This window comes from Chrysemys picta, chromosome 6, assembly GCF_011386835.1.
Source record: "Chrysemys picta bellii isolate R12L10 chromosome 6, ASM1138683v2, whole genome shotgun sequence".
Taxonomy (NCBI): Eukaryota; Metazoa; Chordata; order Testudines; family Emydidae; genus Chrysemys; species Chrysemys picta.
The window spans coordinates 35712841-35740441 of NC_088796.1; the positions used below are offsets into that span (position 1 = coordinate 35712841).

Sequence of the window (27601 nt, forward strand, 5' to 3'; positions counted from 1 at the left end):
TATTGAGAAGTAAATTAGTCGCTACTCTTCATTGCCTCTGTCTTGCAGTCCTTTTTAGCTTAAGCAGTGTACTCATCTTGGCTAACTTCCTTTTGGTTTCAAATGTAACTTCTGCCATTTTCATTCCAATAGCTTAATTACAAAGCTCAGGCCTGTGATACTGCTAAAAAGCATTGCAGAAAGGCTATTTACAGTTCTGGTGCTGTGTTGGAATATTCCATTTTTATAGTAGAAACTGAAAATATGGGCATGATTAACTCCTGCTTACGAAAATGTACATTTGAAAAATGTAGTTACCTTCATATTTCCCATAAAGAACAATCATTAATATACATGCGTCTGACGCAGTGGGTATTCACCCACGAAAGCTTATGCTCCAATCCATTTGATAGTCTATAAGGTGCCACAGGACTCTTTGTTGCTTTTTACAGATCTAGACTAACATGGCTACCCCTCTGATACTTGACAATCATTAATATAATAACTGTACAATGCTACTTCTTATATTGCCATAACATCTGGATATTTCATTTGACAGTGGGGCTGAGTGAATAACTCACAGCAAATAATTTACTTAACTAATTAAGCTTGTATCTCTATTAATGTAATGTCTGTAAGCAAGTCATGGTTTCCTTGCCTGTGTTCCTTTATTAGTAATGGTAGTGCTTAAGGGATAGAGACAGAGCTCCATTGTGCTAGGCCCTGTACTAACACAGGGTAGCAGACAATACCTGCCCTGAAGAGCTTACAATGTAAATAGACAAGACAGACACATGGTGGGTGAAGGGGTTGAACACACTAGCAGAGTGAACAATCTGATGATAGTAAATACCATGTTGTTGTTGTTTTTTAATTCTGATTTGGTTTGTATTTGGTGGATATGTTTTTCCTCTGTGGATTGTATCAGAACAGTTTGTGTAAGTATTCAATACTCTGTTCATAATTCAAACATGTCTTTTATGACTGGTTCTCTGAGTTTGGTTTTGTGAAGATAAGCCACAGGCAGAACCTACAGCTGGTCTTTTACAAACAGATAAGGGCCTGTTCCAAAGCCCATTGACTTCAGTGGGCTTTGAATCAGGCCCATATTTTAGAAGGGAACACTGAGTTTTTGCATTTAAAATAATATATAAAAGCTTAGCCCAGCCAGTATGTGTTGGATCAGTCTGTAGTGGAGCTGCATGAAAAGGGTTGAAATGGCAATACAGAAGATCCAGCAAGGGATTAAAGGTAAGTAAATCCTAGACTAAGTATTAATAAATCCTTGATGCAAGATAAATATTTTGTAACGCATTCTTTATTGAAGGGATTGCTACACAGGTGGAACATAGTAGAAATATTAGATGATTTTTAAGGAGAGCTGTATTTATATTCATGGCTGTAACTGGCTTGTGGAATCTTCTGTTATCCCCATACATATCACTTATATATTTTAAAATATGTTAGCAGAGCTTTTAATTTACCTCTTCCAGACCTAAAGAGGCATCAATTATCTTACACAAGTTCTTGAGCATGGGCATGGTGAAGGCCTTATACCAGGAATGCATGAGACAGCCTCACAACAGATAAGACACCCCCAGCAAATTTTTATTCTGGTCAATAAGGAGTAATGACAGATCATTTAAAGACATTTGTGGCTATAAACTATTGCAGTTTTCTGCTCCCAGTTTTTTAAACCTCTTGACAGCTTCACTGTACATGCCAAAAATGATCAATATCAGTTATATGCAAGAGAACTGTGTAGTCGGAAAGTTTGTCTCTCTCACTAACAGAAGTCAGTCCAGAAAAGATATTACCTCACCCACTTTGTCTCTCCACTATCATTTGGCCACTTTATTCATTAATCCCAGATATAATGAATGTAACCTTGCTGATGTTATGTAGGTTCTCAGAGTAATACTGAAAACTAGTCTGTGTCCTGTATTAATTCAGCTTCATTTATTCAGAAACATCCCTCTATCTTCAGAGTATTCTCCTTTTAGTCCCTATCTCATTTTGTCCAGGGGGAGCAGGTTTGTATACTTTTTGGTGGTGCCCAGAATGGGTCCAAGGCCAGCCCCTCCCACACCTGCCTTGTAAAGCGACATATTTTTTAAAATAATGTAAAAATGTGAGGGCTCTGGGGTGGGGCTGGGGATGAAGGACTTGGGATGTGGGAGGGGCTCACGCAGAGGGTTGAGGTGCAGGGTGAGGGCTGCGGGGTGGGGCCGGGGATGAGGGGCTCAGGGCTGGGGCAGAAGGTTGGAGTGTGGGAGGGGGTGAGGGCTCTAGCTGGGAGGGTGCAGGCTCTGGGGCAGGGCAGGGCTGGGGATGAGGAGTTTGGGATGCAGGCTGGCTGCCCCCAGATGGGGCAAGAGAGGAGCATTCCCCCCAGCCCTCCCCCCACCAGCAGCAGCAAGCTCTGGGGGAGGGGCCCCCTGGCAGCACACTCACCTCACACCACTGTCACTGCATGTGCTCCTGGGGCCCCTCGCAGGTCCAGGAAGCCCCCGCACTTTCCCTGTGGTGCGTGCAGAGGGGGGCTGCCATCACGTGTGTGCCTCCTTCCCTGCTGCTGCCCCACACTGTAGCCTCACTGGGGGTGGGGGAAGGGGCTGCCCCATGCCCAGCGTGGGGCAGGAGCAGTGACTGTGGGTGAGGGGGCCACCTGTGCTGTTGGAGTATCCCGCTGGAAAAAGGAAGTGTCCATCTGTCCGAGCAGGGCCATCCTTAGGCATATGCAGCATACGCAGCTGCGTAGGGCACCATGAAATTTGGGGCACCAAATTGCCCCAAATTTCACGGTGCTCTAGGCAGCTCGTACTGCATATGCGGCAGCACCAGCCCCGGCAACCAGCCCTATCCCTTGGCCATCCCTAGGGGGGTGTGCGGCCCCGGACAACTCCCTCTGCCCTGCCTCTTACCCTTCCCCCCTGCTCCGTCCCCATTCCACCTCTTCCCCCAGCGACCCCCCACTCACCGGCAGTGGCGGGAAGCAAAGCAGCCCGGCCCCAGCCCGCTCTATTCTGCCAGCTCCCAGCTGCAGTGCCCTGCTTCCGGCCGCCGGTGAGTGCAGGGAAAGGATCGCCCCCCCACACTCTCCAGCAGCGGGAAGCGGAGAGATGCGGCCCCAGTCCGCTCTGCTTCCCTTGCCCCGCCCCAGCCATGTTGCTCGGGTTGGGGAAAAGACCGCCCCCGGCTCACACTGGCGGCGGGAAGCGGAGAGCCACGGCTGGGAGCTGGCGGAGTGGGCTGGGGCCGGACTGTTCCACTTTACACTGCTGCCGGTGAGTGTGGGGGTGGATCCCTCCCCCCAAGCTCCCTCCCATGAGCGACAGGTCTGGGGCTGGGGTGAGAGAAGCTGCTCCTGGCCCCCCGCTAATCCCCCAGGCCTCCCACAGCTCCTGCCACTCAGACCCAGTGTCCAAGGCAGAAGGGCAGAGGTAGGGTCAGCCTGGGTCAGCCTGCCCTGGCACTAGTGGTTGGGGGGCTCTAGGACCTGGTGCAGGCAGGGCCAGGGGAGAGACCCGGCCCTGAACATTAGTGGAGCCTGGCCCCCGTGCCTTGAATATTGCTGGAGCATGGGCACCACGGGCCCATATAATTCGGTGCCCCTGATTTTGTTCTCTGCCCACTACTGTTCATCACATTCAAGCAAATGTAGATGCAAATAGTGAGCCTTTTTAAAAATGGATCCATAATTAAGAGCTCGTCTTCTAATCATTACATTTTGGGTTTCTTGGTGGTTCAGAAATAAGTAGCTGCTCTAAGAAAATAATCTGGTTTGAAAGCATCTCTAAAAATGAGTGTTTGGAGTGTGATAAGTGATTTAGGTTGGCTATGAGGAGCTCTGTTTTAGCTTCACTTCACAGCTGCTGCCATTCATGCTCAAAGCTGGGGTCACCATGACAGCCTGGCAATAGTGTGTCTTGTATGAACCACACAAAAGGTTAGGCACCTTTTGCCATACCATCAAACAAAGCAATGGGTCCGGCAGACCTGCAGGATTTGCTTGCCAGAACATGAATCTCGGGCATGGTTTGCAGCAGTTCAAGTGTAATAACTGACCTCTTCATGATTCATAGATTTTTTCATACCTTGAATGAAAAAAGACCCATCTACGTCAAACGCTCATTTTCCAGGAAAGTTCAAGATGGCTCAGCAAGATTATATCAACAATGGATTGTCTAACCTAAACACGAGCTAACTAAAGAGCCCTGGTAGAAGCTGCTGACATTTCATGTGATTATGGCCCCTACTTTGCTGAACCGTAAACAAATAATATTGCAATAAAATATAAACAGGATGCTGCCCTTTCAGCTGCAGCATTACTTACCCAAAGGGACACATTTAAATGGTGTAGCTGTTAAATTAGGCAACAGCAGCAATTTTAGCAATATACCGAGCACGTTGTAAGTGGGTCCCACCCTGGTGAAATCTGTCCACTTATCCTAGGTCTGAATTTCCCCATTCAGACTGAGTTTTGGACAGAGGTGTGCAAAACTCCCCAGCTTGGTAACTGCTTCTGGAGGGCTTGGCTTCCACAAGTTGGTGCTTTTGTGAGGTTCACATCAGTTTAGGCTTCATAGGAAACCCAGAAGCAAAAAATCCCTGTCATGTTTCACAACAAAAGCAGAGACTCACTGCCCTCTTCCCCTACTAGACACAAACTCAATCCCACAATATACAGTGGGATATAGTGGGGCCTTCTGCACTGCCAAACCTAAGAGTTCAAAAGTCACGAGTCAGGCCCACAAAATCATGGTTTTGGTTTTTTTTTAATTTTTTTTTTTAAAAATGGTTCTTTGCTTTCTCAGCCTTTAGGGTGAACTCATGTCATGTTTTTAAGCTTTTCTTTGTAATGGTGAGGGTTGGAAATATATTCTTTTTGAAGTGAAAGCCGAGATGCTCTTAACTCCAACAGCTGGGTTTGTAAGAAGTATACTAAATATTGCAAGAGTTGGCAACATTGTGACATAGGAAGAACAGGAACCCAAGAATGGACCAGCTGGCTGGAGGGGGCTATTCATGGAAGCAGAGAGTCTCTTGGCTTCCTCCGCAGCACACAGCCAAGTCTCCTGTGTCAAGGGGGCGGGGTGGGGAAGGGAGACAAGGGCCTAGCTGGGTTGAAACAAACCAGAAAACAGTTGAGCCCCAAATTCTTAGAAAGCGTCTGGAAAGTTCCCTGGGTCATCATGAGTTTTGGGGTCATGATGTAAGCAGAGTCTGAATGCGCTCTCTCCTGGCATCTGGTGGTGAGCTGTGGGAAAAGACTTCAGAAACTGATCTCGTTTGCATGGACATACCCACCCTGCCTAGGTGCTCAGCATGATGGGATTGCTTGCTCAAATGATCACTTGTGGCTGCTGTTGGATCCCCAGTCTCCTTGTTAGTAATAAAGGGTTGTTATCCTTGTTGTGTGAACCGAGGGCAGCAGAACTGTACCTGGCATACCCCGATGGAGGGACTCACTCTCAACCGAACAGCACTTGCTAGGCAGGGGACATGGGTTCCAAAGCCCAATGAGTTTAGAGAGGCTGGGGATAGGTACTTGTACTTTGTTGTGTTGGGCCTGTTTAAGGGTCCTATACACCATTTGACCCTTTCTCTTGCGAGAGGGGAAGTATTGCCTCTTAGAGGCATCCAGAGGGTAGTATGTAATTGTCCAAGTTCACTGGGTGGAGGCCCGAGCTGGTTTTGTGTTGTATTGTTGAAAAGGAACCCCTAGATACTGAATTCGGCCCTTGTTGCTGTTGGCTCCACCTGGCAGAATAATACAAGTATAATTTAAAAATTCCTGAGTTTATGATGACTTTGGTTTCAGAAGAATAGCTATAAAAATCTTGTGCAGGTTTAGTTGTGAATCTAAGGAGAAAGTAGATCTGAATTTGCAAGCCACAATGGGTCAGTGGTGGGAAAGGGTTTTGCCAGTGGGTCTAAAATCTCACACAGGAGTCTCCTCTTTTTTTTTTTTTTTTTTTTTGTACTTTTACAGTATAAATAAATTTAATACAGGTGGGGTACCTTGTACTAAAACATCAGACAGAATTGCAGACCTTTTGGTGATGACTGCATCTGAAATGTTAGATCAAAGAATCTAACCAGGAGGGCAAAGCCAAAGGGCTGTTGCAGGCAGTGTGTGATAATAACATGGAGGTGTGTGATTTGTTTGTTTTTTACTGTTGCTAAAGTCTAGATCTGCTGGTGTCCCTTCTCCCGCCCCATATGTGCTGTAAAAGACCAGTTGTTGCATTCCACTCAGCGAAGGCATGGGGCAAGCTTTCCAATGTCTCAGAGGCAAGGGATACGGGAGCAGCCTGATGAAAGTTTTAGGCTCACTAGCTGAGTGTGAGCATAACACTTTTATCATTCTCTTCTTTTCTGACTAGAAGTGTTACCACCTCTCATGATTTTTTCATGTCTCAAGATATTTGATATTTTACTTAAAAACCCAGTTCCTGGAGTCTTGTAAATATATGATTACCTCAGGTTTCTTTTTCTTTAAAAAAAAATGAATTTCTAGTCCTCATCGCTGGAAAACACAAACGCCAAAGGCTCAAAACCTATCAGGCAAATAGAGAACCATAAATTTATTATTTTGAATATCTTGTGATTTTTGAAGCAAATCTCATGATTTTTGGGGCGCCTTGCTCATGATTTTTGAATTCTTGAACTTTCAGCACATAATTTTTTGCTTGATATTGATGTTTAATAACAATTCTGTCATTCTTGTTGGCTTAGATGTCTAAAATACTGAAGAATGCACCCATCCTAAGCTTTGGACACCCTGCCATTATTTTAAAGTGCAAAATAGTTTTTTAATTTTAGTTAGTCTTCTGGAACTGAGATTTGATCAAATTGTTTTATAAATAGCAAAAGGATGGTACAGCATGGGATGCAAAGTGCGTATAATAGAACTGGTAGGAAAGTGTTGTTTTTTCTTGCTGAAAATTTTGACATTTTGGTGAAAATTGAAAACCAAAATATTTCTGTTCCAAAATGCCACCATGGTTCTGGTAGCCTGTGTGTCTCATGTTGTTCTTCTACTCTATAGGCCAGGCTCCCTGGTTGGACTACATCTCCCATGCTGCACCATGCTCTCTCCTCTTGATGAGGAGGCATTAGGGGCTCATCTGACTGCAGTGCATCATGGGAGATGCAATCTGACCGAGGAGCCTAGTCAATAGAGGTTAATGGGGACATGAAGCACTATGGGATCATATCCAAATTCAAATATTTCAGTTTTCAGGTGATTTTTTTCAATGACAAATAACAATTTTCTGCAGTAAGCAGGCACTTTTTCAAGAAAAGTGTGATTTAGTCAAAAAACCCAGTTTTCAATTGAAAACAGTTTTAATAGAAATTTTTCTGCCAGCCCTAGTGCAGTCCCAGTTAAGCAGAGACATAAACAATGGTATAAAGTACACAATGGGTGTAAGTTGGTGAGTAACTTTCCCCTATTTGGCATTAAGTGGTTGTGTAAAATAGTTCAATATGCCAAAGGTATGCAACGGGGGTTGTGCAGGAAAAGCAAATAAAGGTGTAAAATACAATATTTCACCAGTTACTCATCTGTTTTCTCATCAACTTACATCACTATTTCTCATTGATAGATTTGGCCCTTAAGGGTTGCTTCTGCTTACCCCAGTTCTGAAATTTTAGGCCATTGTCTTCCAGTTGATTAGAAGGTTTCAACAACAAATGACTACCAATTAATGTATTATATGGTTTTGACTATACCTAACATGTGCCAGGAACTCATAAAATAACATGCAACCTCTTGCTGAACTACTGACTGTCCATTTAGCAAGTATAAAACTATGTCATCTATATACCCATATTTTCTTTGTTCTTGACCTTTATTTGATGCATTTTAAGGATGACAATGTAATACACATTGCATTTTGGTTACTATGATAGAGACTGCATGGTGCAGTGTACATTCATTAATAGGTGCTGACTAAGTTCCTGGCTGCAGGGTCCACCTTTGTAAAGTTTGCTGTTGGGGAAAGTTCCCTTAATGGAAATAATAGTTCTATCGCCACTATGCTGTTGTGCTACCTCCTTTTATGAGGTTGATCTTGAATTTAATAAGTTGGCCTTGGTGTGTAATTCAGGGAAGGGTTGGGTTGACTTTATGCCTCAATGACTGGCTGCAGGGAAAGTTGGTGTAGGGAGGCATCTTTCCTCTCACCTTTCAAAGACAGAGCTTTGAAGACTCATTCAGTGGCACAGTCACTGCTTCTGGATGGTAAGTGTTATCCAAGATAGAACAATTGAACAGTGTGCTCTGAAAAATGCACAAGCTACCACCAGCTTTGGTCTTTAGCAGACATGGCAGCCACCTGGCTTCACTTTGATAAACATTTTGGGTGAAATCCTCGCCCCACTAAAGTTAATGAGCGTTTTACCATTGTTTTCAAGGGGGCTAGGATTTCACTCTTTACATGACAGTTGCACAATTGAGAAAATAGGTGAGATTCAATGCTCCGGACATAGCGCAGAACTCTCTGCCCAGAGAGAAGAGGCTGTGTAGTTTCAAGCCACACTTTCACCGTCCCAATTGTAGCCTTCTCTGCAGCTCCTGGCATAACTTAGCTTGGTGGTCTTGTCTAAATTACAGCAGCCTGTCCTCAGCTGCCTATGGCTGGAATCTCTGGAATGTTATATGCTGCTGCCTTCCCAGGCACTATGCCAAGACTTACATGGGGGCCATTGGAAGATAGGCACTGCTGAGGCAGTCAGAAGGCTATGTTGAGGGAATGTTTCCCCAGTCATAGCCCTTTAGGGCCCCTTTACACCTCTCTAGCCCTCTTATGTGGCATACAGGGCCTGGACCTGGGGTGAGGATGTCACCCAGAGAGTTTTTTGGGTGAGGCTGTGAGACTCTCGTATCACATCATTCTCTTTCCTCTGAGGAGAGAAGGGCTTGTCAAATCCTCTGGACACCATCTGCGCTGCTCTGTCACTTGTCCAAAAGGGATTGGTGGAGAGGACTCTCTTCCGACATGCCTACTGCTCTTATCCCCACTATCCTAGGAGCCATGACAACAATCTGAGGAGCAAAAGTTAGATACCTCCTTATGTACTTTATGCTTTAGCCATGGCCCACCACTATGGCCTAAAGTTATTTCTTGATGTCATTTTGTTCTTGTGAAAATTACACTCATGTGCATCCAGAGCATAGATATGAGAAGGATAGAAACAGTTCAACATGGAAACCTGAAATTACACTTGTCTGAGGCACAGCATTCAGTTACATTTAAACGATTGTTATACAAGCCCTTTGAAAGATGGAGAGAAGAAATCTGTCTGTTTAGATCTGTATTTGTTTTGCTAGCAACCTTTTTATAGTATGCACACTGCAAACCATCTCAAGTGGCTCCAAAACTATCAAAGAACAGAAATAAACAGCTGCAGAATTTAAATTTCTTTGATAAAGAGAAAGGGGAGAGAAATAGACTTTCTACCCATCTGGCCTTTTAAAATATGCAATGAGAAGTTCTCTCTCTGTACTCCCCTTTCGCTAAATAAAGCCAAGTTATGTGATTCTATTTATGTTGTTCTTTTTGATATACGCTGGAGGAGTCATTTTGGCTTCTTTGTGGTATGCGTTATACACCGAGGGTTGTTTACTACTCTCAGCAGAACAGCAATGTCAACATTAGCGTAGCTCCCACTCATCTTAAGCCTTCCTCTTACTTTATAATTTTCTAAATTTGAATGTTTATATGAAACATGCTATGACGTAAATCCATCCTCAGCTGTTAACAGATGTAGTTCTAGCCATGTGTCAGAGGAGAGGTAGTTTTCCAAGGAGGCTTCTTATCTGAGCTTTCATACTCCACTGCAAACTCTACGTGGACTAGGAAGAGTTAAAGGTCAAGTCAATCTGTCACTAAAAGGGTAACTTTTCATAGGAGTTGGGTCTTGAGTTTGATACCTTTACAATCATGGTAATTTGACTGTTCTGGATGCACGAATGGTCAGCCTCAAACCCACAGGATGTGATTGCAGCATACGCTGCCTTGGATTTTAAAACACAACGTAGACGTACCTTCTGACTCTAAATCAGGCATTGTTAGCCACATACACCACAGGCACCTCCACTAGGTTAAGATGTGTTTAGTCCCTTTGTAGAATGTTGTTATTGGTACATGCAGGCATGAGAGGAAGTGTGAGATTTTTCTTTTTCTTTCTTTCTTTCTTTATTTTTAAAGTAAAATTTGCCTCTGAGGCTCCCTTTATGTTCCCCCCTTTATTAATACTAACTAGGAAGGCCGAGTGTTGGACTGACTCCTCATTCTACTGGAGGAGGTTTGGATGCAGCACCATTCAGAGCGCATCATTCATACTCCTGGGTCACTCAGAGGGAGTTGTTTAAGAACAGTACAAAGGTGCTCCCTTCCCTCACGGGCTGAGTACTCTTCCTCCCAACCACTGCTAGCTGAGGTCCAAGCTGGAGACAAACTCACAGCCCTGCCAAACTTGCCCCTTTTGCTTAAATTTTAATGTGTTTTTAACAAATCACCAATACGAGCTCTGTATCTGACACTTTCCAGTTAGCATGACCTGCAACTGTAGCATGCAATGAATCACCAGCATGACCCAGAACCCCGACTTGTTGCATAAAAAATACAACACACACAAATAGTACATTATTTGGAAATGTTATCGCTGATAGAAATAAAACATTCCTTCAGTGTGTCATACCGTGACAAAGAGAGGGACTCCATGATCTCCATGAACGAATAGATCCAAAGCAGAGACTTTTTCAATTTTATGCAAGAATACATTTTTAAAATGTTTACCAAAACACTGTCTATCCAATTGTATTGGATATTTCCCCCCCCTTTCAAGCAGATAGGTCAAGTTTCTTTGCAATTTATGCAAACAGGATGCTTAAAGAAAACACCTGTGGAGTATTACATCAAAGGGCAAACTGGGACAAACTCTAGCATCTAAGGATGTGTTTAATGGAAGGAGAAACCCATATGGGAGCTCATTCCAGCACAGGAAATGCACTTGGATTCTTTCCAGATTTGCTTAATTGCTTGTTTACACTTTCTTTTTTTTTTTAACATGCATAATAGGTTCCCATCTTTGTCCATTGGTCTGGCATATGGACGTCCCCATATTCGATCTGCTAGCTATTAGACTGGACAGTAACACTTCTATACTTCACTCTTGCTTCTATGTAGTGCCCAGCAAGGAGGTACACTTGGGAGTAAGCAATGTTCAGCGGTGAGCATAGTCCTCTGCTCTAAGCAGAAATCCCAAGCCTTGATCTCAAGTAATCTGATCCTGTGCTAATGAGGGTACTGCAGTGTGGTCACCAAATTCCTCCTACTGGGCCGCAAGATTAACACATGAGGTGGGAACACTGAGCTAAGAATTTCATTTCCTTGGGCCTGTGTTTCCTCATTTCTCTGCCCAGACTCTGCTCCTTTTTTTTTTTTATCCTAGTGAGTATGCACAGAGGACACTTGATAATTTCACCCCTCTGCGCAGAGGATAATGCTCAGTGCTTCATCTTACCTGCTCCCTTAGATAGTACTGGGTTCTTGGACCCATCACTGTCCTTTTTGCGCCTCTTCTGCCATGCAAAGGGAACAGTGGGCAGCTGGGGAATTGTTGTATCCACCAGGCAAAGTATTAACAACTTCAACAGAACTTTATTTACAGTGCAAGTCTCTTCTCCAAGCTGTAGCTGCACACTCTGTAACTCTCCCAGCCTCCTCAACTCCTCCCCCCTCCTTCCTGTTTCCTGTCCTTTCAGACTCCCAACAGCCAGTGCTCCCAGTTCTAATAATACAAGCAGCATCTAAACACCACAGGAATCCTCTAGAGTGGGGGAAGTCCTCAGATGCCATAAAGTGCCTATAGCCATCTGAATTACACACTGCTGCCTGGTTCTTTGGCCTGTGCCTCTCCGATCCTGAGCTGGTGTCTGCTGCTGCCAGCACAAATTAGAGCAGCTCTGCTGCTGCTGCGGCTTGCACCAAGTGCTGGACTGTCCCAGAACTGAGGGAGGTGGCAGAAGGCTAGTTTTGCCCTTACTCATCCTCAGATGTGTTGAGCAGAGCACAGGGGCATCAGAGAATGTAGTACAGGAGTGAGTACTGATGCAACATCACAGAGTAATACAGCCTTACATGCTGTGCATTGCATGAGTACTCTCAGGATTGAACCCATCACATATCACTAGAGCATAATGTGTAATGGATCATATAAAAAAGTCCCCCAGTATCAATGCTAGCTATTATAGGGTTAACATTTTTATTTGTGAATTGATTCACAATGTGGAAATAAGCCTATTTATTAACAGTGCTCCTGTTCTTTTTTCAATGTATATTTAGCCACAAACTAACCTTTTCCTGTCTTTCAAAACACTTTTAGATTACACCCGGTGCTCCTGCATGACTGACAGCATTACAGAGTATCTCTAACCATCAATAATAGTTGCTGGTTTATGCTGGATTTTGGCTGGAAGTAGGGCACGGTATGTTTTTATGCTTTTATTTATTTGTGGAGTGTGCATAACCCATATCTAGTATAGTAACGTTGCATTATTTTATGTAAGTTAGACTTGAGATGGGTGCATCTGAAACCCTGAAAAATAAAATAATCTGCCTAGAATGTGATCAGTGACATTAAATAATGTTTGGGGGGCGGGGGGGAAGTTACCAGTTATCACAAATGCATTTATTTTTCACTGTAGTGTTAGCCAATGACATGCCCTTTCTGAGCTGCTTAAATTAGTGGGAGTAACACAGGCTCTGATACATTTATGCTCGCTGTTATAGTAGTAGAGGTATAGTCATGCAATGAGAGCACTTGAAATCTGGCATAACATATAATTCTATGTGAGCTAATTCTTTTTAGAATGCGGTTTCTTGTTGATATATAGAGATCCTGGAATTTCTCGACTCCTATAATTGTGGACTCTGACCCAGTTCATGGAGTTAACGGAGTTGTTTTGATTTGAGAAGCGCCACAGCATCCGATTCAAATACATTTTTAACACCATTTCAATAGAAAATCTGTCAGATATAAGGGAACTTATATGAGTGCTTAATGTGTCTGCAATAAAGTTGGCATTGTCTGCATAGTAATCAGAACACGACTAGGCACCTTTTAAATTAAATCTGATAACAGTTGTTAGTCCAACACAGTCATCATTCTTATCTGTCACCCACAGGAATACCTTTTAATAAACATAACAGTTCTAAGATTTAATGTTGCTTGAACAGTCTTGTCTCCTAGCAAACCCAGAACACAAGTTGTGCTAGACACTGTGCAACCATTGTAATATCCCAGGGGAGGATGTTTAACCCTTGCTGCACTGTGGAGCGAGTTCTATGGTTCCTCCTGAAACAAGAGTTTTAGGCAGGGCCGGCTCCAGGCACCAGCATTCCAAGCAGGTGCTTGGGGCAGCAATCTGCAAGGGGCGGCAGTCTGTGTGTTTTTGCCGCCCCAAGCAGTGCACCAAATTGCCACTGGGGACGGCGGGGGCAGTCCGTGTGCCGTTAAGGCAGCACGCGCATTTCTGCGGTGGCAGCAATTCGGCGGCAGCTTCTATGTTCAGCTGCCCGCGGTGGCAATTTGGTGGCTTCTGTCTTCCAGCTGAAGACAGAAGCTGCCGCCGCCTTGCCGCCACCACGGAAAAGCGCGTGCCGCCCAAACGACACACAGACTGCCCCTGCCGTCTGCGGCGGCAATTCGGCACGCTGCTTGGGGAGGCAAAAACAGTAGAGCCGGCCCTGGTTCTAGGGTGATATTTTCTGCAAGGTAATGAGAGCGGTGTGGTCTAGGGCAGTGTTTCTCAATGACCGTCTGTGGACCAGCTCCCATAGGCGTAGTTTGACTTTTATATTGGGGGGAGGGGGGGCGGGTGCTTCTGTCAGCCCAACAGAGCCGCGCATGTGGGGGCGGGGAGGACAAATTCCATGCCTGCCCATAGGGGTGCTGTTTCAGATTTGGGGAGGGGCGCAACTTTAACCGTGATTATGGGGGCTACTTAGGCAACTGAAACGTCTAGTCTTTTTGCAGATGATAATAATGTAGAAATATCTGACAAGAGCATTGTATCTAATTCCTATATCAAGAAAGAAAATTAAATCAATATTCGATCCAGTCAGCTCTACAACTAACATATTCTGACATCTTGTGGCCAGTCACTTAGGGGACACTGGTTAGGTTTAAAATTGTAATGTATATTCTTACTTAGATACTCTTACTAAAGTCAGAAGGGACCATCTACTCTGACCTCCTGCACATTGCAGGCCACAGAAGCTCATCCACTCATTCCTGTAATAGACCCCTAATCTCTGGCTCAGTTTTTGAAGTCTTCAAATCATGGTTTTAAAGTCTTCAAGTTACAGAGAATCAACCATTTACTCTACTTTAAACCTGCAAGTGACCCCATGCTGCAGAAGAAGGTGAAAAAAAACCATAGTCTCTGCCAATCTGACCCAGGAGAAAATTCCTTCCAGACCCCAAATATCAGTTAGACCCTGAGCATGTGAACAAGACCCACCAGGTATATACCTGGGAAATAATTCTCTATAGTAACTCAGAGCTCTCCCCATCTAGTGTCCCGTCTCCAGCCATTGGGGATTTTTGCTACAGGCAGTCGCTGATGGGCCACACACCATTGTAGGCAGTCCTGTCATAGTATCTGCTCCATAAACTTATCAAGCTCAGTCTTGAAGCCAATTAGGTTTTTTTGCCCCCACTGCTCCCCTTGGAAGGCTGCTACGGAACTTCACTCCTCTGATAGTTAGAAACTTTCACCTAATTTCAAGCCTAAACTTGTTGATGGCCAGTTTATATGTATTTGTTCTGGGGTCCACATTGATGCTTAACTTAAATAACTCTTCTCCCTCCCTGGTATTTATCCCTCTAATGTATTTATACAGAGTAATCATATCTCCCCTTAGCCGTCTACTGGTTAGACTAAACAAGCCAAACTCTTTGAGTCTCTTCCATTCCTCAGATCATCCTCGTAGCCCTTCTTTGCACCTGTACCACTTTGAATTCATCTTTCTTAAATATGGGAGACCAGAATTGCACACAGCATTCCAGATGAGGTCTCACCAGTGCCTTGTATAATGGTACTAACACTTCCCTGTCTCTAATACCTCACCTGATGCACCGCAGGACCGCATTAGCCTTTTCATGGCCACATCACATTGATGGCTCAACCATTACTCCCATCTCTTTTCTCATCCACTGTCCCTTGCAACTGATAAATTCCCAGCTTATAGCAAAAATTCTTGTTAGTTCCTAAATGCATGACATTGAACTTTGCACCATTATATTTCATCCCATTTCTATTACTGCAGATTACAAGGTCATCCAGATCTTCTTGCATGATATTCTGGTCCTCCTCCATATTGACAATACTTCGCAACTTTGTCATCTGCAAATTATATTAGGACACATTCACTTTTTGTGCCGTGGTCAGTAATAAAAATGTTAAATAAGGTTGGTCCCAAGACTGATCCCTGAGGAATTCCACTCATAACCTTCCTCTAGCCCAGAGGTTCCCAAACTTATTTGGCCTACCGCCCCCTTTTCAGAAAAAAAATTACTCAGTGCCCCCCTGGAAATCTACCTTCTTTAAGCGAACAAACAGAAAGATGCAGTGACAAATTTGTGTTCTTTTATGTATCTATATTTCTACCTACGTCCTACAATATAGTAAAGAAAGATGTGTTATTAGAATATCGCCCACAACATCAAGTATACAGTGGTTTTTGCATAAGACTGCAAAAGACAACCAAACTAAAATACTAATGAAACTAATAAACTGGGTTTTGTTCTTTGCTCAGCATTAGATATATGTATTTGATATTAAATTGTCAAATATCAAACTAAATTTATCAATAATTAATTTAAAAAATAATCAATATGCAATTAAAAATCAGTTAATAGTTTTAATTTAGTTTGCCCTTATTTAAATAATTGTTCCTTATTAACACACGCCTTATTTACCAATTAACACAGATGATTCGATAGATATAAATAAATGTTAATAGTTAACAGTTTTTTTATGATTTCATTCCCCTGTTTTCATTAATATTGTAATAAAAAATGACAAATATATTGACTGTACACTTCAGATAGTACTGTACTGACACAAGCCTGCTAGAATTTTATTATTAGTAAGCACTAGAGACACAGAAATGTATGGTAGCTATGTAAGAAAATGTATAAAAATACTCATGTGTAAATTGCTGTTTTATTGAAACAACAATAATACAAGTATCAGAGGGGTAGCCGTGTTAGTCTGAATCTGTAAAAAGCAACAGAGGGTCCTGTGGCACCTTTAAGACTAACAGAAGTATTGGGAGCATAAGCTTTTGTGGGTAAGAACCTCACTTCTTCAGATGCAAGTAATGGAAATTTCCAGAGGCAGGTATAAATCAGTATGGAGATAACGAGGTTAGTTCAATCAGGGAGGGTGAGGTGCTCTGCTAGCAGTTGAGGTGTGAACACCAAGGGAGGAGAAACTGCTTCTGTAGTTGGATAGCCATTCACAGTCTTTGTTTAATCCTGATCTGATGGTGTCAAATTTGCAAATGAACTGGAGCTCAGCAGTTTCTCTTTGGAGTCTGGTCCTGAAGTTTTTTTGCTGTAAGATGGCTACCTTTACATCTGCTATTGTGTGGCCAGGGAGGTTGAAGTGTTCTCCTACAGGTTTTTGTATATTGCCATTCCTGATATCTGACTTGTGTCCATTTATCCTCTTGCGTAGTGACTGTCCAGTTTGGCCAATGTACATAGCAGAGGGGAATTGCTGGCACATGATGGCATATATAACATTGGTGGACGTGCAGGTGAATGAGCTGGTGATGTTGTAGCTGATCTGGTTAGGTCCTGTGATGGTGTTGCTGGTGTAGATATGTGGGCAGAGTTGGCATCGAGGTTTGTTGCATGGGTTGGTTCCTGAGTTTGAGTTGTTATGGTGCGGTGCGTGGTTGCTGGTGAGAATATGCTTAAGGTTGGCGGGTTGTCTGTGGGCGAGGACTGGCCTGCCCCCAAAGTCTGTGAAAGTGAGGGATCATTGTCCAGAATGGGTTGTAGATCACTGATGATGCGTTGGAGAGGTTTAAGCTGAGGACTGTAGGTGATGGCCAGTGGAGTTCTGTTGGTTTCTTTTTTGGGCCTGTCTTGTAGCAGGAGGTTTCTGGGTACACATCTGGCTCTGTTGATTTGTTTCTTTATTTCCTTGTGTGGGTATCGTAGTTTTGAGAATGCTTGGTGAAGATCTTGTAGGTGTTGGTCTCTGTCTGAGGGGTTGGAGCAGATGCGGTTGTACCTCAGCGCTTGGCTGTAGACGATGGATCGTGTGGTGTGTCCGGGGTGGAAGCTGGAGGCATGAAGGTAGGCATAGCGGTTGATGGGTTTTCGGTATAGGGTGGTGTTAACGTGACCATCGCTTATTTTTATTGTGGTGTCTAGGAAGTGGACCTCCCGTGTAGATTGGTCCAGGCTGAGGTTGATGGTGGGGTGGAAGCAGTTGAAATCATGGTGGAATTCTTCCAGGGTCTCCAGATGCTCCAGGTAAACAATAATACAATTTGCTTTGTATGTGATCCGTAATCCGTAAAGATTAAAGGTATCGAATATGAATAAAAAATTTTAAATACTTATTGCACTATTGTTAACTGCTTTTTACACAATTCAGAAACAATCTAAATTAGATTTCATACATGTCGCCTATTTATAGTATCGTATTGTAAACAAGTCATTACATGCACATATTCCTGCCGAGGCATGCTGGACTTCCCGACAATGCGCGACACGCTCTCCTGCCAACGCTTGCTTGTTAAGAGCTGTTGGCGGACTTGACACCTGATCGGTTACAATTTGTAAATTTATTTGGAAAATAAAGTAATCACTACAACTTTAACTCTATGTTACACAACAGATGAAACATGTACGAACGGTTTTTCAAAATTTTCTTATATTCTCTTCTTTCTTTATGCTTCCACTGCCCCCTTATTTTTATTCAACGCCCCCCAATTGCACCCGAGGCTACTAGTGCCCCCCCTGGATCGTTCCAGCGCCCCCCAGGGGGCGGTATCGCCCACTTTGGGAACCTCTGCTCTAGCCTGAGAGTTCACCTTTTAGTATGACCTGTTGTAATCTTCCCTTTAACCACTTCCTTATCCACCTTTCAGTTCTCATATTAATCCCCATCTTTTCCAATTTAACTACCGGATATACTTGTTCATTAGCCCGTTTATTTATAAGCCAACCCTGCAAGATGGATAAGTACTGTATGATCCTTTCATAAACTGACCCTATATTTCGGGGGTTGGAAAACTTTGGCTCCCAGCCCATCAGAGTAAGCCGCTGGTGGGTTGGGACGTTTTGTTTACCTGGAGTGTCTGCAGGCATGGAGCCCCTCAGCTCCCAATGGCCGCGGTTTGCCGTTCCGCGGTTTGCCGCTCCCATTGGCTGGGAACGGGAAACCGCGGCCACTGGGAGCTGAGGGGTCCATGCCTGCAGATGCTCCAGGTAAACAAAACAACCATGTATTAGATATTCAATTCATTGATTCCATAGAGTTTAAAATCATCAAATTTTCATAGAATCATAGAATATCAGGGTTGGAAGGGACCTCAGAAGGTCATCTAGTCCAACCCCCTGCTCAAAGCAGGATCAATCCCCAACTAAATTGGTGTAGACCCGTTTATAAGCCGACCCTTGCTCTTTGATACATCACTTTTTTACCAAAAATATTTGGCTTATGAATGAGTATATACGGTAATATTTTCTTATGTGAAACCATATCAAATGCGTAAGGCCTTGCCTACCCACTTTACAGCGCTGAAACTTTCTCACTCTGGGGTGTGAAAAAACACCCCCCTGAGTGCTGCAAGTTTCAGCTCTGTAAAGTGGCAGTGTAGACAGTGCACCAATGCTGGTAGCTACTCCCCTCGTGGGGGTGGTTTTTATTTATTTATTTATTTTTAGTGCTCTTGCACAGCGCTGGTGCCGCAACTACACGGCCACGTTAAAGTGCTGCTGTCGCAGCACTTTAACGTTGGTAGTGAAGACATACCCTTACTGACATCCAGATAGATTAGCTGTACTGCATTTCCTTTGTCTAAAACAATCAGTTATCTTCTCAAAGAAAGATATTAATAACTTTTTGTTACCACCTCTTGAATACAACAACTGTAGAAAAATCTACAATTACTTTCTATCATTTAGGCTACAGTACTTACTTTTTTGCAGTTCACCAAGCTTGGAGTAGATCAAGGGTCTCAAACACGCGGCCCGTGGGGTGATTTTCTGCGGCCCACGAGCCCCTCACAGCCCCCCCGCCCTTCCCCAGTGTTTACCAGAGCGGCGGCCGGATGTGCACCGGGAACAGGGCAGGCTCCCTGCCTGCCCTGCCCTGCCCTGCACAGCTCCGGGAAGAGGCTGGAACGTGGGGAAGGGGGCACGGAGGGGCTGTGTGGGGCTGTTGCTTTAGGCAGCGCCCCCAGCAGCTCCCATTGGCCGGGAACGGGGAACCGCGGCCAATGGGAGCTGCTGGAGGTGGTGCCTCAAGCAACAGAAACACACAGCCCCTCCGGCCCCCCTTCCCCACGTTCCAGCCTCTTGAGGGGGCAGGGCAGGCAGGCAGGAAGCCTGCCCTGCCCCCGGTACGCGCCGGGCCAGATCCTGCCCCCCGAACCCCTCCTGCAGCCGAACCCCTTGCCCAGAGCCCCCTGCTGCACCCTGCACCCCGACCCCCTGCCATACCCTGCATGCCTCCTGCACCCTGACCCCTGCCGCACCCTGCACCCCGACCCCCTGCCCTGAACCCCCTGCTGCACCCTGCATCCTGACCCCTTGCTGTACCCCTCACCCCTCCTGCACCCCACACCCCAACTCCCTGCCCTAAGCCCCCACCACACCCCACACCCCTCCTGCACTCCCTGGGGGCAGGGAGGGGGCAGAATTGGGATGGGGATTTCGGGGAAGGGGTTGGAATGGGGGCAGGGAAGTGGTGGGAAGAGGCGGGGTACGGGCGGGGCCTCATGGAAGGGGTGGAGTGGGGGTGGAGCCGAGGGCGGCGGGGGGGCGGGAGGTGTCAGTAATGCGGTCCTCATGGTCATTTGAGTTTGAGACCCCTGGAATAGATCATTTAACTTTAGGAAACATTCTAACAGCCCGTTCTTATCTTAATCACCTGTTAATCACTCTGTTTGTAAACACAATTCTGACTCCTTGCCTCGGGAGAACAAACTGGGAGCAGTCTCCTGTCTCCTCTGCAGAACTCATTGCATTGTACACTCAGGCTGCCTGCCCCCGAGGCTGGCAGTTTGGGGGGTGACGACAAGGTCCTCTCTTGCCCCTCAAACTCTGCCTATGTCAGCGCCACTCCCTGAGATCTCTTTGACACAGTCAGGTCCTTGGTGTCAAAAAAGGTTGAGAAACGCTGGTCTAGGGGATAGAGTACTAGAGTGGGAGTAAGATCCCAGCTCTACCACTAATCTGCTGTGTGACATTGGGCAAGCCACTTCATGTCTTTATGTTCTTCTATGTAGGGAGAGGGCTGCCCCGAGTCCCCACCAGACCACAGTCTGGGCTGCTTACAGAGTCCTTCTCTGCTTGTGGCATACAAGGGATTCTTCAAACAAAAACTGGCTTTTCCCTCTCCCTCCCCTAGGTGATGGAGAATCAGAGTAAAAAAAGACAAAGGTGGCCACTCTCTTAGGTAGTCTTTTGGTCAGCCCTTTGGGGTCCAGCTTACTTGCAGGCTCTGTGATCAGGGGCAAGGTCTGCAACTGTTTTCCTCTTTGCTGCTCTATCCCCGGAGGCAGCTCGTTAGCCTCCCCTCTACTAGAGTGAGGGTGTCCCCCTCCACACTGCTTTTCCTCCTAACTTTTGTCTATTTAAATTCTAAGCTCTTTAGGGCAGTGACAGTCTCTCACAATGTGCCTAGCAAAATGGGGCCCTCATCTTTAGCTGATGCTTTAATACAAACATGTGCCAAGTGCCTCCCACATGGGAGCAGCAGGGGGCGCTCAGCACCACTTTCCAGGATCAACTCCTTACCAAGCCCCTTGGGACTTTTTTTTTTTCTTTTTTAATTTTTACCCATTTCATGGTTTGGAGGGTGACACTCAAATGTCTTGTGTTTTTATTTGGTAGATTTTGGGTCAGTGGAAAGAATTGATCACAACATCCTGCATAGATATAGTATCTTTCTTTGGTCTTCCCATGTGGCTGAATTCTAACTGCATCTCTTGAGCAAGGGGCCTGCCTTTCACTGTTCAAATCTCTGAATTCAGGGCTGTTCCAATCTTACTGAATAGCAATGTACCTGGCCTCCCACCCCAGCTGCTAATCCTGTATGGCCAATATCCCCTCCCCCCAAAAGCAAATGGATCCCTCTTTCAAGCTACAAGCAAGCAGCTTTTGGAATATTTGATTATATTAAGCAATAGCCCTAGATATCTCTAGAGTCCCTATCACTGATAAAGGAAATTCTCTGGCAACCTTGGCTGTCTACTCACTTCAGCTGAGGAAGAAATCTTTACCTACCCATGGATAAAAAACCAAGTTAATTTATTTCCCTACAATCAATGACCCAATAACAAATAGCAGCATTGACATTACCTACCACCACTAGTAGATGAAGCATGAATAACTGAACTTATCTTTGCAGCATTTGTAAAAGTATCTTCTCTGGAGCAAAGGACTGTCAGTTAGGCCTTTAACTTTTGCTGTGCCGAAGCCTGGCACCTGTCTCAAATGCACCCAAAACAAATAGTAAAATGCAGAAAGGAACAGAAGGGGCCAAAGGAATACAAAGCAGCAAAAAGAGGGACTGGCGGGAGGAAGGAGCTAGGAGTGTGAAATTCTAATGGAAAAGTGCACTAAAACATCCTCTAAGAGGGGCAGACTGGCAGGCTTTTGAGGAAGTCTGTCTCCTCCATTCTCTAACTGACAGTAAAATATATATTGTAACGGGTTCGGTCACAGAGATCCCCTTGGGACTGTCACCTGGTGTGCTGAAACTACCTCCGAGCCCTTTTTCTGAACCATGCCCCAAAAGCTGCAGACTTAACTGAAAACAGCTCAGCAAGTACTCCTGTCTCCAGCACCCAGATACCCAGCTCCCAAAGGGATCCAAACCCCAAATAAATCTATTTTACTCTGTATAAAGCTTATACAGAGTAAACTCCATAAATTGTCTGCCCTCTATAACACTGATAGAGAGATATGCACAGCTGTTTGCTCCCCCAGGTATTAATCACTTACTCTGGGTTTAAATAAACAAAAGTGATTTTATTAAGTATAAAAAGTAGGATTTAAGTGGTTCCAAGTAATAACAGACAGAACAAAGTAAGTGACCAAGCAAAATAAAACAAAACATGCAAGTCTAAGCCTAATACATTAAGAAACTGTTTAGAAGTAAAATCTCACCTTCAGAGATGTTCCAGTAAGCTTCTTTCACAGACTAGACTCCTTCCTAGTCTGGGCCCAATACTTTCCCCTGGTACAGTCCTTGTTAGTTTCAGCTCAGGTGGTAACTAGGGGATTTCTCATAACTGGCAGCCCCCTTTGTTCTGTTCCACCCCCTTTGGCCCAAGGCAGGAATCTTTTGTGTCTCTGTATCACCCCTCCTTCTAAATGGAAAAGCACCAGGTTTAAGATGGATTCCAGTATCATGTGGCATGGTCACATGTCACTGTAAGACCTCCTTCTTCATTACCCACATCACGTACACAGGAAGGTTTGCAGGTAAATAGACCCATTCACAACCAATTGTCCTAGTCAATGGGAGCCATCAAGATTCCAAGCCACCATTAATGGCCCACACTTTGCATAATTACAATAGGACTTCAGAATAATACTTCATATTTCTAGCTTCAGATACAAGAATGATACATTCATACAAATAGGTTGAATACACTCATTAGATTATAAGCTTTGTAATGATACTTTATAAGAGACCTTTAGCATAAAGCATATTCCAGTTACATTATATTCACACTCATAAGCATATTTCCATAAAAATATGGAGTGCAACATCACATATATATCATCCATTGTTTACAGTGTTGTTGTCTTGTTGATCCCAGGATATTAAAGAGAAAGTCAGACTGAAGATGAGCTCAGTGTAAGCTCAAAAGTTTGTGTCTCTCACCAACAGAAGTTGGTCCAATAAAAGATATTACCTCACCCAGCTTGTCTTTTGTAAAAATATATTTAAACAATATATATAAGGTTGTCCAACTCTTCTCCTTATAAGATGCTGTTTTTGGTGGCTTTAACTTTGACAAACTATAATGTTTGGCCTGAAATTTTACATGTGGGGTGTCTGCCTCAGGCTGAATTGTTCTGGAAAATTTCAGTCAAGATAGCCTAGCCATTTCTGAGATTAGGGCCAGGAAAAATGTTTTGCCCATGTTAAAAAAAATTCAGATGATCTTTTCTTTGAAAACTTCTAACATCCCTATGCTTTGGAGCAGGGATTGGAAATTTGTCAGAGAGAGAGCCTTTGTGTCAGGGATGTGCTTTTTTCCATTCCTGTGAAAATCTGCCCTAATTAGGCCAAGTTATAAGCCTTTGAAAAATTTCAGTTTGCACATGCTCAGTAGAGACTCTTTAGATTTTAGCAGTTACAGTCTCCAAAGGTTCCATTCCCAATGAACAAACTAGAGCCTCTCTCAGTGCCTAGATTGAGCATGTACCATCCTTACAGAGGGGTTGAGCACGCTCCATACCCTCAAGCTTCTGAGTCTCCTCGTTCCTTTGCTGTCAGCAAATATCTGTGAAACGCACTGACAAAGTGTCCCATCCCCCTGTAGTGCTGGTCCACACAGAGGATGAAAACCTACTGTTGCTACCTGAGTTAATAGGCTGTGGGGTAGATGTAAAAGGTTCCCACTAGAGCTGTGGTGAGAAAGATACTTCCCTTTTCATGGAGACTCTTGATATTTCAAAAATTTGGTCTGGTTCCAACTTGGAACAACCCCCCAAAATTTCAAAATGCTCTGTGAAAGGGAATGGAGCCCCAGGCCTGTGGGGGCCCACATGGCGGGCTGCCATGGATCCTGGAGCACCTGCCTCTCAGGTTCTTTCAGTCTTAATCTCTCTGTGCTTACGCTCCCCACCTATAACATGGGGATAATACCCCCTCCTCTCACAGGGTGTGGTGAAAATAAATGAATTACTATTTGTGAAGCATTCAGATTCTGTAGTGATGAGTGCCATAAAGAAGCCCGTGAGGAAATTCTGTCTTCAGAGCAGGGTTTGAAAAGTGTGCAGTAAAAAAGGCCTACGGGCACATATTAAATATTGAGAAGAAAATAAACTTGACTAGTGCTCATTAAGTGGGCATCATCCATCCTGTGCACTCAGTGAGGGAAAGAAATAGTATGAGACCATATAATTAGAGACTGTATCATAATGCATACATGCAAGGGGGCCCTATTAAGGTTGCACAACATTAATTCTGGCATTTCAAGCAAACTTAATTTTGGCATTTCCTACCTTTTACTTGATTTTGCAACCTTACTAATGTTTTTTTACGTGTAATATATATATATATATAGCATAAAGTTGGAGAGGAAGATAACTTTAACTGTGTTTAAACATGCTCTGGTGAAATCTTGGCCCTAGTGAAGTCAGTGGGAGTTTTGCCATTGATTTTATTAGAGTTCATATTTCATGCTATGTTCCTCTATGAACAGCTATGCGTGGCTGCTAAGAGTGAAGTATCATCTCAGCAAGGATCAGGGGCCAGGAACTCTTTAGTTCTTGCCTCCAGCTTTCACACAGAGGGTCTGATCGTCCGTGTGACATCTGTGGGGTGCATCTGGAAACCAAATGGAAGCAAGTGGATGCTTTGGGGCACAGGTGGGAAATGCAGTAAGTGTCACAGTGGCCATCAAAGGCAAATGGTAGATGTAAAAGAACTGGCATGGATGCTTGATCTTGACTGATGATCTCCTTCTGGAATGGATGAAGACTGTTGCAGTCTCTGCACCCTACCCAAGGCTTTGGCTTAACAGTAGAGAGAAAAGGGTTAAGGAAATCTGAGGACTCTTTGTTAGATTTGCTTTATTATATAATCAATAACAAAAAGTAGTTTAGCCTGAGCTGAGGCCAGCAGTAACCCTCTTTATTTCAACATTCAAATGTCATTGTACTTTTAGTCAAAAATCTCTGAAGCACCATTTCTATTTAACAGCCCATTCCCTTCATTAATTATGTCTAAAGCAATAGTTTACAAAGTCAGGCTAATGGTTTTCTCTTCAGGAGAACAAATACAAATGTAGGTTTGGAAATGACCCAATTTTGAGCAACTTTAATTATCAGCAAGGATGCAACATAAACACTTAACATGTCTACTCTTGTTTACAGTCTTTGAAGTGTTTAGGCCTAACAGGAATAATTTGCTTCTAAAAATATGTTCATGCAGTATATTTAGAAATCGTCCTTAACTGAAATGCAGCCACCTCTGGGATAGTACACAGCAGCGTTGTAACATTGCGTAGTAACATTAAACTTCAGTTTAGGATGGGAAATGAAGAATATGATATTTAACTGAAGCTCCAGACAGAATTTATAGATAGGTGGGATGTGACAAATTCATCCTTGATGTAATTCCATTGACTGCAGGGCTTAGAAAACACATCTTAATTGCTTGTAAACTGAGCAAACCTGAGATGGAGCTGCTGAGACGACAAACCCAGAAACATACCATTTATATGGAGTTATTTTCAAACTAGAACCACAGTTTTAAGAAAATTGTTGAAATACAAATTTGGCCGATTCATCTGGAAGTGCTGGTATCTGTTGTGGTAGCTGCCATACTCGTCTAGTTAAGATTCTTTCTTTTCTATTGGTCCTTTCTTTCTTTCTAAACACAATTCCAAAGCAAAAGAGATTAAATAGATTCCACCTTCCTAGAGCTTTGAAATGAAAAGGGGCCTATTTTTAGTGGATCTAAGGAGAGAAAGGATTGCTAATAAGTTTAAACATGTGTGTTTGCAGGATCAGGCCTATAATAAAGACTGTAAGATTATCTGTGCTTTGCTGTCAGCTGTTTGGATGTTTCTGTTTGATTCTAGCAATTAATTTAAAATTCTGGCATACAGTTTCTAATGTGCCATTAGGAAACAGTTATTAGAAATGGTAATCTATATAAGGCATTTAGGTCACAGACAATTTCCAGACTGAAATTAATTCTAAAGCATTTTGATGCTTGTGTCTTTATTGTGCGCCTTGGTAACTTTACTAATTCTGTCAGTTGTTCATTTGTTGCTGAAAGAGAATTACCTTTCAGCACATGTATTCATAGTCACAGGTGATGCCAAATTGAGAGGAGCTGTGCAACAGGCACCTTAGATCATTAGGGCAACAGATGGCAAATGCATTTCAGTTCAGATAATAGAATAATAAGCATAGGAACAAATAACCAAATGAGAGAATATCTGTTAAATGGGAAAATACTGAGGGTAAAGAGATGTATGTGCTAGTGTTCAAATCTCCCGTCCACCCCCCCACAACCCCCCCCCCCATCTTATAGCTCATGGTCTATTGGGCTGCTACAGAGGAGAGAAGACAGTCTTCTAGACTGCGTAATAATAGAATGGACAGTATTGTAACTTAGAGGAGATAATATCATGGCATAAAGCACAGATAAGAGCTTGGCTAGAGCACTTTTATGCAGAAATGGACCAGGTTGTTGGCTTCATTATCCTCCTATAATACAGCAGTATGAATAGGTATGCAGATACTAACACTTGCATACATCTCTAGCTCAGGTATGGTCCCCTGAGCAGCTCACAACCTTTGCTATATGTATCCTTACAACCAGAGCTGGAAGAAATTTTTCAGACTAATTTTTTTTCCATTGGAAAAATGCAGATTTGGGTTGATGGAAACATTTTGCAAATTTGTTCAATTGTATTGGTGAAAAAAACAACCCCCTCTTCCCCCACAACCCCTCTGAAACACGCTTCCCCCTCCCCCAACTTTAAATATTTATTGGAGTAGGAACTTGAGTCTCCTATGTCTACATTTGGGCTAGTGGGTATTCTGGTATGGGGGTCTCTGTCTCATCTGTTGAAATTGTTCCTCTGTGTATAAAGTATTTAAATATTCATTGGGCCATAGAGTGAGACTGACTCTCTATAAATCAGTGGTTAGGGCACTCAGCTAGGAGGTGGGATACCTGGATTCAAGTCCCTACTCTGCATCAGGCAGAGAGGGGATTTGAACCTGGATCTCCCACATTCTGAGTGAGTGCTTTAACTATCAGATATAAAGAAATCATCACCATCACCACCACCTCTACCTCTCCTTTAGCTGGGTTTTGTTCAGGGCTTGATCTCATTTTCTAAGTTGGCTTCTGAGCATGTCTACCACACTGTGTGGTTCTGCAGCACCGCTAGGCAGGGGCATACCTATTTTGTGACTCCCACTGTGGCTTAGGTTTGAGTTAAGACTGAGGTGGCTGCGCAAATGGCCACTGCAGAAATATAGGCCATTAGGAAGTTCAGGTGACTATAGGGTTAGGCAGCAGTTGAATGGGGATTTTGAAGATCTAAATTTTGGACTTGGTGCCTAAGTCCTTCTTGAGAAGCCCACCTAA

General features: G+C 43.8%; 1 protein-coding gene across 4 annotated transcripts in view; it reads left to right on the forward strand.

Annotated features, from left to right (window-relative positions):
• Positions 1 to 1045: 1045 nt before the first annotated feature.
• The window catches only part of LOC135984249 (uncharacterized), a 210953-nt gene continuing 184397 nt past the window's right edge, over positions 1046 to 27601 (forward strand). For 2 of the 4 annotated variants that reach the window (XM_065598998.1, XM_065599000.1), the window contains exons 1-2: positions 1046 to 1230; positions 12379 to 12481. The gene's annotated coding sequence lies outside the window, so the exon portion shown is untranslated. The other 2 variants (XM_065598999.1, XM_065599001.1) reach the window with 1 other exon arrangement.